Genomic DNA, 12,617 nt, shown 5'->3' on the forward strand with positions numbered 1-12,617 from the left:
TCCCCTCCACGCCCTCCTGCCCCTCCCCTCCCCTACTCCTCCAGCCCTCTGCCCCTACCCTCTTTGCCCTCCTGCCCCTCCATTCCACTCCCCTATTCCTCCAGCCCCCTGCCCTCCCCTCCACACTCTTCTGCTCCTCCCCTACTCCTCTGGCCCCCTTCCCCCCCACGCCCTGCTGCCCCTCCCCTCCCCTATTCCTCCAGCCCTCTGGCCCTCCCCTCTTTGCCCTCCTGCCCCTCCCTTCCACTCCCCTACTCCTCCAGCCCTCTGCCCCTCCCCTCTATGCCCTCCTGCCCCTCCCCTCCCCTACTCCTCTGGCCCCCTTCCCCTCCCCTCCATGCCCTCCTGCCCTCTCCTCCACTCCCCTTCTCTACTCATCCTGCTCCCCTCTTCCTCCCTCCCCTTCTCATCCACCTTCCCTACTCACCCTGCCCCCTCCCTTACCCCTCCTCCTCCACTCTCCTTTGCCCTCCCCTCTCCCTTCACTCCCCTACTCCTCTTGCCCTGCTGCCCCTCCCCTTCTACCATCTGCCTCCCCTTCCCTCTCAGGCAGTCTCCTTTCCCCCAGCAGGCAGCTCACTAACCCCTCTGACCCTCTGGCCCTGGCTCCTACTCTGCCATCCCCTCTCCCTTCCATTCACTGCTCCCCGACCCTGCCTCTCTGGACTGAGGGGAGAGGAGTCCCTCTGGGTGGCTGAGCCTGTGTCAAGGCTGCTTCCCCACTCTGAACTTTAGGGTACAGATGTGGGGGCCTGCATGAAAACTTCTAAGCTTAACTACCAGCTTAGATCTGGTCCGCTGCCACCACTCCCAATGGGCTAACTCCCTTCCCTGGGTAGCCTTGAGAGACTCTTCACCAATTCCCTGGTGGATCAAGATCCAACCCCCTTGGATCTAAAAACAAGGAAAATCAATCAGGTTCTTAAAAAGAAGGCTTTTAATTACAGAAAAAGGTAAAAATCATCTCTGTAAAATCAGGATGGAAAATAACTTTACAGGGTAATCAAACTTAAAGAGCCCAGAGGAATCCCCTCTAGCCTTAGGTTCAAAGTTACAGCAAACAGAGGTAAACACCCTAGTAAAAGGTACATTTACAAGTTGAGAAAACAAAGGTAAACTAACACACCTTGCCTGGCTGTTTACTTACAAGTTTGAAATATGAGAGACTTGTTCAGAAAGATGTGGAGAGCCTGGATTGATGTCTGGTCCCTCTTAGTCCCAAGAGCGAACAACCCCCAAAACAAAGAGCACAAACAAAAGCCTCCCCCCCCCCCAAGATTTGAAAGTATCTTGTCCCCTTATTGGTCCTTTGGGTCAGGTGTCAGCCAGGTTACCTGAGCTTCTTAACCCTTTACAGGTAAAAGGATTTTGGAGTCTCTGGCCAGGAGGGATTTTATAGTACTGTACACAGGAGAGCTGTTACCCTTCCCTTTATAGTTATGACAGCCTGCCAGCCCTGTAAGGAGGAGGGAAGCTGCTCTGTAGGATGGTGGCACCCTGCTCTCTCAGCTCCCCAGTACCCTTCCTTAGGCTGTTCCTCAGGGGGCCCAGCCCACTCAGCAGCATTGCCTGCCTAAAGCCCACTGCTCAGTGCCTGGCCCTCTTTAGATCAAGCTGTGGAGACTCACACCTTGGCTCCGGAGGTCCCCTTGTCCGTTCCAGGTCATGAGCAAGACACTGTTACCATAGCACCACTTGGCCTTCCAGACCCACAACAAACAGATTCCCATAGACCTGGCAAGAGCCTGATCTGAGCCATCATGACAAAGGCACTGCTTTGAGGAAGCTCACATGGCTGGCACCATACAGGAATAGACAGGGCACTGCTGAGGGGAAGCTCACAGTGCTGGAGTCCATGCTGGGATAGACAGGGCACCGCTGAGGGGAAGCTTTGTAGAAATGAGAGATGAACAAGGCTTGTGAGGACCTGTCTGGAATACACCTCCCCCTGCCCCTCCCTGGACAACACACGGTCATTCCCTGCTTCCACTACTGCCTTTGAGGAGACTCTTCCACAGCCTAACCCCTTGCCATTAGGAGACTATCGCTGCTCGTCAGTGTCGCCCCATTGCTCCTACCTAGCCCCCCTTTAAACATTCTCCTCCCCCACTCAAAATTCACATTCCTCAGGTTCCCCTAGACATTTGTGTCCCTGCACCACCGACAGGGACACATGTGGGGGAGACGGAATGTAATTACCCCGGCTGGAGCTAACAATACAGTGCCGCATCTGATACAAGCTCTATCCTTCCCCAAACACATTACCCAGCTACATAACATGATTGCAGAGAGGGAGAACAGCAGAAGGACAGGGAAACAAAATTGTTTTGCCACTTAACTCCCTGTTTTGTTCCAAGGACACAGGAGATGAGGGGACAGATTCTCACCTGGTGTCCATCGGCGTTGATATGCACCAGCTGAGAATTTGGCTCAATAGCTTTTAAGGGCAGGCTCAGGGTCAGTTCTTCCATATAGGCAGGGCAGCAAAACCCTCCAAGGCAATGCCTGGGTTTCTCCTTCTCCCTGCTGCTCGATGTATGTATTTCTGTGCCCTCCTCAGTGGTTGGCTTGAGGAAGGGCAAAGTGAGAGGTGGCCCTGTGGATTTGTCTCAGGGAGATCAGGGTAACTGCTGCTGGGACCCCTGAATGAGTCTGTGCTAGATTACTTACTCTGCACAACTAGTTTCCAAGGCTGATGGTGGAACATGAGCTAATGACCTGACAGTGTCCTCCAAACGACCCTGGGAGGTCCCCAAGCAACCCGGCAAGCTGCCCTCTGAGTGACTTAGGGAGGGACCTACACGATGACCTAACCAGGCATCCCAAGGGATCTGATGATGTGTCCTCAGAGATGTATTTTGAGTGTGCTCATGAGCGACACCCAAAAAAGCTAGAGCAGCCTCGCTGGCTGCCTCCCTGTCCAGCTCCCGCTGGCTCCTGGAAAAGTGTGATACTCGGGTGGATGGCAAGAAATGGGACATGTCCAGTGTTCTTTGCTTCTGAGCAGAGCTGGTCAGGAAAGGGAACTTCTGCTCCATCTGACATCTCAAGATTTCCCTTCCTCCCACCTCGGAGCGACAAAATTCACCACAGAACGAAGAGTCGGAGATCTTTCATGTGAGACACACTCAGGGCCGGCTCCAGGCACCAGCGTACCAAGCAAGTGCTTGGGGCGGCCACTCCGGAGAGGGGCGGCACGTCCAGCTGTTCGGCGACAATTCGGCCGACGGTCCCTCACTCCTGCTCGGAGCGAAGGACCTTCCGCCGAATTGCTGCCGCAGATCGCGATTGCGATCGCAGCTTGTTTTGTTTTGTTTTTTGTTTTGTTTTTTGTTTGGCTGCTTGGGGCGGCCAAAACCCTGGAGCCGGCCCTGGACACACTGAAAGAACTTTATGGAAAAGTGGTTTCACAGGGACTTTAATGTTACAATGTAACATTTGAAATGATGCCATCAAAGTGAAAAGCTTTGATAAACTCCCCTTGCTTGGTTTCATTTGGTCAGTGTTTTCTGAGGGAAAGCTGTTCCACAGGCTGTGTTTTGACCAGCTCTGCTTCTGAGGGTATATCTACACTTGGTTGCAGCCCATGTAGACCTAACCAGGGTAGCGGTGATCTAGCTAGCATGAGTCCTGGAGCAGTGAAGCAGCAGTAGCATGGGCTTCAGCGTGGGCAGTACCAGCCTGCCCAGACCCCTGGGTAATTACTTGCGGGGCTAGCCCAGATTGAAGCACATTCTGCTGCAGCTCCACTGCTCCGGCACCCAAGCTAGCTAGATTAAACCTTGCTCGGGTATGTGTGCTTGAGCTGCAATCACACTCTGGTTGCAATGCAGGTGTACCCTTGTATCTCTAATGCACTAGTGTGTGGTGGCAGGGAGGGGCGACTAGTGGGTCCCTAATGCACTGGGGGCGGGGGTGTCCATCCATCCAACAGCTCTCTAAGCACTGGTGTGGGGGGAGGGAGGGTGTGGGTCATCCAATGGAGGAGATGGTTGGACAGCTTCCTAAGGCAGTATCAATCTGTGACAAATCTGAACCGACTGGCTCCTCGATAGCTCCTGTGCTGCCTCGAGCCCCTGCTGGAATGCAGTGCCATTGCCCTGCAGGAACACCGGCCCCGGCCGATGGTACCACAGGAGCACCAGCAGAGGGCAGCAGTGAAGGGGTTGAGATCCAGTCCTAGCGGGTGAGTGTCTGGGGAGGCAGCGTATACCCCCCTGGACTGACATGACCAAGTGAAACCACAAATGTGGAGCTGAGTCAGACAAACAGTGAATGGGGCTGTCAAGGGGCACATGGCAAATGCTGCATCACACGGGCCTGGTGGGTGTCAGGAGGTCTCATGTTTGGAGCATGTGGGGACTGAGAGTGGAGCATTGGAGATACCTGGCCCTTCCGCCTTCTCTCAACAGTTCTCACACATGAGGAACTCCACTAGCACCAGCCATTATCATCTCCCACCACCCCATCATTTGCTCTTGAACCTCTATTGAGGGATGTTGAAGAGCTTCATCCCAGCTTGGTTTTGGGCCTTTAGGTGTCTCTTCCCACCTCCCTGATAGACGGTACTTCGTGGAAATCCCTCCCCATAGATAGCCGGGTATGTTACTTCTCTCTCTCCCCGCTCAGCCCTCTTCTGTCTCACGCACTCAGGCCATACACCCCCACCGTTAGCCGCTGTGTGCGTGAGGGTCCCGTCCTCTGCCAGGTCCCAGTGCTTCCATTGTGTTGGGTCGAGGAGGCCAAGCTATCCCGGGGCTGCTCACGACGAGACGCAGCCTGGGCCGTTGGATTGGTTCTGGAGAGATGGCTGCAGTGATGTGACAGGCAGGCTGTCAGGAAGGATTTGGCTAATTGGAGCTCCCGACCCTAGGGAAATGAGTGTGTGGAGCGGAGCCAGGAGCCGTCTGAGGAGACGCCGGTGACAGAGAGAGAGGCTGATCCCCTCTGACAGCTGCCTGGACAGCAATGAAGCCACAGGCCCAGGAATCCATAAGATATTATCTAGTTGTCTAAACGTAGTGGGAAGAGTTCCGCTCCCCAATGCCCTGCAGAGGCATCTTCCCTGGGGACACAGACAGGATTGCCAGAGAGTGCTACAAGCACAGGGGGCTCTGGGCATGGGGAGAAAGGGAGGAGCCCAGCTAGGCCCTGGCAAGACGCAGAGGAGATTGCTCCTTCATTGCGGATGTGGGTGTGCCCCTGCTTCCATGCTGTGTATCCAGGAGAGTCAGCCAGGAGTGAATGGCCAGCCCCTAAAACCCCTCAAAGCCTGGAGGATGAAGGGATTTGTTCTCTGAGATCTGGGAGCCCATGCCAGTGACTAGACATGGATACCCTGTCCCAAGGCCATGCACACACCCACAGAGACATGAGGGCCACATGCAGAGGAGGGACCTCAGCATCAGCACTTGAGGAGACGGGGCCTGGGGTCTCCACGCGTGGCGTCGTGCTGATGAATTAACCAGAGCTGCCCCTGACCCTTGCTTCAGTCAAAGCCAGGGCATGAGATTTTCCTGGTGCTCCTCTCACCAGCAGCTCCTCTACCTCTCACTGAGGTGACTAGCTGAGCTGAGAGGTCCGGAGGAAGGAGAGGCCTGCAATGCCTGTTTCTAGCTGAGCTGAGAGGTCCGGTCTCAAAGGGGCCTGCAATGCCTGTTTCTGGTGGCAGTGCTCAGGCTGTGCTCCACATTTCCCTTTGCTGACAAGATGCAGGGAAGTTTTCTCCTTGGTGCATTCCGGGGCACAGTATGGCATGAACAGCACGCACATCTGCTCAGCTACGTGCCAATGCAGTCCTCCCTTTGCCTGGTCCCTGGGGACTTCCCAGGCAAGCCCTCCACATCTGCTTTGGGTCAATGGCTCCAGCTTCCTCCAGGCTGCCTTTGTACTGATGGAGTGGCTTGCAGCTGGCGGCGTCACTACCCATAATGGAGCAGAGGCATGTGCCGCCCTCCTCATATGTCTGCATCTCTTTTCTTATTTCTTTCCCCATTCCTCAAGAGGAGCCCCAGCCAGCCCTCCCAAGCTACAGCACCAAGCCATCTGCTCTGTCTGAGTGACTCAGGCTCCCAGTGGATCCGGAGAAGCCATAGGCGAGAAGGGGCTTTTGTCATTAATGGAGAAGTGCAGAGCCACCAGCACCCACAAGGCCTCTCGGTTCATCCAGTCCAGCCAGGAAAGGAATCAGAGCAACCCAGACAGGGCTACTACAGACTGGCTGGCTCACCTACCCCCACCCCTCTGGTTCATCCCCACTAATGACTTCTCCATCCTGCATCTGCACAGCCACGGCACCTCCACCTCCCTGGTCAGCCACATGGTTGCTCATACTTCCTAACAGTGAGGCCTGTCAGTGGGAAGATCCGCGGGTCCTGAGTCCGGGCCTTCAGGCTGCGGCCACATCCACAACACCACTCAACAGCTCTACTAGTGACTGGAGAACTGGGAGCCTGAAAGGCATATGATCATTTAAAGTACCCCCCCCCAGGAATGTGATTGGAGGAGTTCCGGAGTCCCTGATTGGGTCACGTACACTATTTAAGCCAGAAAGAGACAGAGGACATTGTCTGTGCAAAAAGGTGGATCCTGGCTTGCTGCTGCTACAGACCCTGCCGTCTCCTACCTGCTGTCCCAGCTTCATCCCCAATTCCGGACTCCGACCCTGTCCTGTTCCCAGCTCCTGCCCTCAGCCTCCTTCCAGTCCCTGGACCCCCTCGTCCTGGTTTCTGACTGCTCTGGCTCCAACCATAGGCTATGGCTCTTTGGCTTCTGACTCAACACTGACCTTTGGCTTCAGCTTCTGTTTCCTGTCCCTCCTGGCTTCAATTTTCGGCTCTAACACCTGGCTCCTGCCTTCAGACCTGCCCATTGGCCTCTGGTTCCTGAGCACCATGCTGACCACCAGGCCAGCCCACCCCATACTGGTCCCAGGGCAGTGGTGGAAGCCTTATCACTTGAGTCGTCTAGAAACCAGATAGTCCTTTAGAAACCAGTGCAAAGCACTATTAAGTGCCCTGAAGGGAAGCTCCTGCACTGGCCAGCAGGTGATTTAATGGGTCTGTTTCTGCTGTGGTTTCTGCTGTACCCATTAAGAACCTTGCTTCTAACATCTTGGACTGAACTTCTCCTTCCTTAGTGTCAGGCCGTTGCTCCGAGGCCCACGTAGAAAGCTGTGGGACATTGGACGCAAAATGCGCAAGGCGTCTGGGAGATGTGAGGGTTTAAGAACAACTGTCTTCCTCATTTCTTGGGGAGGGTTTTTGGGCTGACCAGGCCTGGCACCATTCAGAGCGCAGCCTGGGCCCCTCACTTGTGAAATACCTCCCATCAACACCCAAAAGTGCCCTAAACAGTGCCCATTCCTGCCATGGAGCACTAGGATGGGACAGGCTAAGAAATGTCTCAGTCTGCAGCATGATAATGGAAGCGTGAACGGAGGTCAAACAGTCCTCCCACGACTGTCCCTCGTGGACCGTTGGCCTTGCAACATCTTCCAAAAGCCTCTGCTTCTGGGAACTGTGGGATAGATACCTAGAGGGCAGTGTGGGTATGGGGAAAACTGTAACAGGTCTGCAGCATGGACACACTGAACCGACTGTGCTTAAACCAGATCTCTCCTATGGCTTCAGTTAGAAGCAGCTCTGTGAGCGTAGACTCAGCCGAAGAGAGCTCGGTCTGGACACTCCATGTTTGCTTTAGTCTGTGTTGGCCTCAGTGAGGACTGGTGCCTTTGGCTAAGTCAGGAGAGGCTGGTGGGATAATGAGTCATTAGATGCACCGTTCACAAGTGTTTTAAGCTGGACTACTGCAATGCTTCTATGTGTGAGGCAGTGGAGAAGGGTCGGGTGGGGGGAGGGCAGCAGAACCGGGGTGTCTGTTAGTGGGGGGCAGGAGACCCAAGCATCTAAAACCCCCATGTATAGTTGGCCAAAATGTTCTGACCAAAAACTTTTCTTGCCAGGGATGAACTGAAAACATTTTTCGCAGGAAAATTTCAAAACAAAATTAACTTGTTTGTTTCATTTTTAATTGAAATTTTCATTTCATTTTGTTTTTCGAAACCTGAAAAAGATTGATGATTTTGAAAGATTTCTACATGTATATTGTATTAATTCCGTTCTGTTAGTCAAAATGAAACGTGATCTGGTTGAAATCATGTGTTTTGACAAGACTGAAAGGGGATATTTCCAAATATTTCGTTTTGCCAAAAATTCCAAGATTTTGACTCTTTGTCCCAATTTGGGGCGAAACCAAATTTCAAAATCCCAGAACTTTCAATGGGACAGAAATTCATTTTTTGGCCCACTGTAGTTAGGACCGTTCAGGAAACCAACATTAAAACTGTGGTTCCTCAGCTTAAGAGAGCTCGGCCCTTTGTTATATCTGTTTGGAGCCTGCCAAACTAGACTTTCTTTAAAATCCTTAGAAGAAATTATATGATTTGAGGCCAGGTGCTGAGGGGCAGGAGATTTGTAATTGGAAATTGTTGACTTTGCCATGGGAGTCAGCAGAGACATTTAGCATCTTGTACGTGCTGTGGATTTGTATCTCCTGAAGCCACTGTACCATTCATCAAAGGCTTACGGAAACTCTGAATACACACAGCATTTCAGAATGTAAAACTCACCCTGCCTAAAGTCCTTATTAAAGAGTTTCCAGTTCCCAGGCCTCATGCCAGAGCACTACTGGCTGAGATTGGGCATATGGGTTAGCAAATGCTTTGAACTTGAACATAAGAACGGCCATACTGTATCAGACAGATGGCCCATCTAGCCCAGTATCCTGTCTTCTGAGAGTGGCCAGTGCCAGATGCTACAGAGGGAAGGAACAGAACAGGGTAATTATCGAGTGATCCATCCCATGTCGTCCAGTCCCAGCATCTGGCAGTCAGAGGCCTAAGGACACACAGGTGCCAATTTTCAAAAGTGCCGGGGGGTGCTCAACCCCCAGCTCTGCCCCAGGCCCCACTCTACCCCTTCCCCCAAGACTCCACCCCCTCCCTGCCTCTTCCCGCCCAGTTCTGCCCCCTCCCCCGAGCAGGCCGGATTCTCGCTCCTCCCCCCTCCCTCCCAGAGCCTCCTGAACACCATGAAACAGGCGGGAGGCATGGGGCAGTAGCTGGAGGTGCTGATCCGCGGGGCCTGCCAGCGGGCGGGAGGCACTGAGGGGGTGGGGGAGAGCTGATAGGGGGCTGCTGGTGGGTGGAGCACCCACAGAGTCTGCGCCTATGTAAGGACACCCAGAGCATGGGGTGGCGTCCCTGACCATCCTGGCTAATAGCCATTGATGGACCTTTTCTCCATGGACTTACCTAGTTCTTTTTTTGAACTCTCATACGCAAGCAGGCAACTATAGGGTTACATTGTGCCTCTAGGCACCACCCTACGCAAGGGATGGTATATCAACTGTGCCACCTCTGGAAAAGCCCCAGGGGCAGAGGCACGACTTTTATTTTTCCCCGTAGGGGCTCCACCCCTGCTTCGCCCTGAGCCCCCCCCATTCCACTCCCCACCCGCCCATTGCTCACTGCTCTCCCCTCTCCCCCAAGCATCTCTCTCCAGCTGCCAAACAGCTGATCGGTGGTGCCGCAGAACAGCTGTGGCTGGTGGGTGCTGAACACCCACTGGTTTTTTTCCATGGGTGCTTGAGCCCCAGAGCACCCCCGGAGTCGGCGTCTATGCCAGGGGGCATCATAGTTCAGAGACACCCCTCTGTGTTACAGTCCCTCCCCTGCTTCCCCCTTGCTCTGCAGGGTAGTGATTAACTACAGGCCCGGACCAGCCGCAAATTACAACACCCCGTGTACTGGCTGGGCTGCTCTGGTCAGGGAATAGAGGGAAGACGCAGCAACTGCTGACTCCTGCCTGCCCAGTCCCCAGCTCTGGGTAACATGCAGAGATGCAAGGAGAGTCGCCCCCCTGCACAGCCCTATCATCCAAACCACAATCTGGGCCACTCAGGATCAAAGATGTTCCCAGCCTGTGTCGGCATGTGTATTAAAGTCCTCAGCAAAATAGGCGTGTTTTGTACAGCGCATGCCCTGGGCGTGGAGGGACAGGCCAATGTAAAGTCTGTTTCGTTGACTGTTGACATTTTCAACCTTTCAGAGGTTTGTTTGGATTTTGATTTTCCTGGCGTTCTAGGGATTTGTTTTGTTTTGTTTAAACCACAACATCCTTTTAAGACCATTTCCCTGGAAATGATTGATGTGTATTTTCAACCTTAACTCCAACGTAAGGAAGCTTTTCGTCATGGAATACGGAGAGATCTGAGGAGCGATACAGTATCGTGTGAAAGCAGAGTGGTGATAATTCCCCTGCACTCCACCAGGGGGAAACCATGGTGCAACTGAGATAGTCATTATTAATCGCTGGTTTGTTATTATGAGCAGTAAAACAGGGAGTACAAAGGGGAGCGTGGGAGCTGGGAGAGTTGGAAGGCCTCCCATCTAAGAGACCGTCACAGGAGCTATGCATACGTGTCTTAAAGAAATGCAGGGAGCAGGGTGGCATAGGCCTCTGTGCCAGCAGCAGAGCGGAGATAATAGAAAGGAAGCTGGGAATGATTGGAGTTTAACAAGAAGCAAGGGCCCTACGCACGGGAAGAACACATTTAGATGAGGTGCCTGCTGATGCTCTGACAATGGACTGAGGTCGGGGAGGTCCCATCAGTGGAAATGCTCACAAAGAGCCCAGATGAGACAGGCAGAGCAAGCGGAGGGAGCTGAGCTGGGTTGCGGTGGCCTGTGAGCTCCGTTCCTGCTAGCGATTGGTACTGGAGAAGCAAGGGCATTTTGGAGAGGCCCATGAGAAACAGGCAGTGCTGATTGCCAGGGCAGGCGAGCCGGGGGCTGAGGCCAAGCAGGGTAAATTGCTGGCTAGCGAGTTGGCTCCACACGTCGCTGACAAGAAGCAGAGTAACCAAGTGCTCTGGCGGCTAAATCACAGAGCTTATAAATATGCTATTCCGGGTGGCTGGCAGGTTTGGTCCTTTAGCTCAAATGGTAGAAGCCTGTGCTTTTTGTACAGACAGTCCTGGGTTCAAACCCACTGGTGGCCTGAAGAGACTCATTTGCTGTGTTGATGCAGCACCTGTCCCCAGCAGGCCCTGCCTGCCCACAGCTCTGTGCCAGTTCTTCCCCAGCCTGAACTAACACACCTGTGCTGGTTCCCAAGCTGAGAGGGTCAGTCGGGAGGTGACAGCAGGGGAGACGGGCTATGCAGCTAATTGGCTGTCGTAAGCTCCTTCTCCGCTGCAAGCAGCGTGATGGGGCCTGTGCATAGGGTTCCCAGGGCTCCCGTGCCAGCTGGGGGCGGGCCTCACATTCCAGGAGGTGTGGTCTACCAATCTCCAGGCCCCTCCTCCCAGCAGGCTAGCACACATGCTGGATGGGGGGCCATCTCAGCCAGCTCTTGTGCCTGAGCCGTGCATGGTAGCGCTTGCTCTCTCTCAGGCAAGGGTGGGATTTTGTCCATTGTTCTTGGAGGGCACTAAGCTGGACGCCGACGTGAAATGCTAGCCCAGCTCTGCAGAGCTGTCCAGACACACAGAGGGCTCCAGAAGAAACTCACCTCCCTTTCTGACTATAGACTCCTTCTCTACTCCCAGACCAGAACCTGGCCCCACCGAAGCCCAGGGAGTTTTGGTGATTATCAGGAAGCAGGTTGATAATCAGCAGAGCCTTGCCTCAGAGAGCTTGACCCTGCATGCTTCCCTCTCACCTCCCCTTGGCTGGGGCAGCAGCTGATTGAACCTGGTCTAAAAGCATGAGCTTCTACTGGCTGAGCTAAAGGACCAGCTCTGCCATGTGGAAACAGCAGCTGCCACCTAAGAAATCTCTTTATGGGGAACAGCCCCAGAGGGGCACGTAGCCGGTGCTGTGTTTCGTGTTACACTCACATCAGGGCTGCAGGATCGGCCCTGGCTATTTAACCAATATTGTAACATTCCTCAGAGCCAGATGGAAACCAGCCTTATCTAGGGTTACCATTCGTCCGGATTCCCCCGGACATGTCCGGATTTTTGAGCTAAAAATAGCGTCCGGGGGGAATTTGTAAATGTCCGGACTTCCCCCAGGACGCTAACAGGGCAGCTGGCCGGATGCTGAAACTTACATGGGGCTCCGACAGCCAGAGACAGACCCTCCTCCGCTCCCCTGCAACAGAGATCAACTCCCTCCCTCCCTGCATTCCAGATTGCCTCCAGCAGTCTGGAGCTCCTCCCCCGCCAGCCAGCCTGCCGGGACGAACGGAGCCGTTCCTGAGCAAGCTCACGGAAACATTAGGCGAAGGCCAACAACAAGGGGGGCAGGGGGTCGGAGAAGGGGCAGGGAGGTTTTGGAGGGGGCAGTCAAGAGACGGGTGGGTCGGGAGTTCGGGGGGGGCTTTCTGGGGGAGGGTGTGGATAAGGTTTTGGGCAGTCAGGGTACAGGTAGGGGGTAGGGTCCTGGTGGGCAGTTGGGGGGGTCTTAGGAGGGGGCAGTTAGGGGGGCTCTTAGGAGGGGGCAGTTAGGGGATAAGGAACAGGGAGGCTTAGGTAGGGGGTGGGGTTCTGGAGGGCAGTTAGGAGCAGGGGTCCCAGGAGGGGTGGTCAGGGGACAAGGAGCGGGGGGGGGG

At 54.3% G+C, this 12,617-nt stretch overlaps 1 protein-coding gene across 1 annotated transcript in view; it reads left to right on the forward strand.

The window, feature by feature from the left end:
* SYT7 (synaptotagmin 7) overlaps nt 1-12,617 on the forward strand; it is a 220,207-nt gene that overhangs the window by 188,106 nt on the left and 19,484 nt on the right. The window lies entirely within an intron of this gene.

This window comes from Terrapene carolina, unplaced genomic scaffold, assembly GCF_002925995.2.
Source record: "Terrapene carolina triunguis isolate 2854851 unplaced genomic scaffold, T_m_triunguis-2.0 Scaffold90, whole genome shotgun sequence".
Taxonomy (NCBI): Eukaryota; Metazoa; Chordata; order Testudines; family Emydidae; genus Terrapene; species Terrapene triunguis.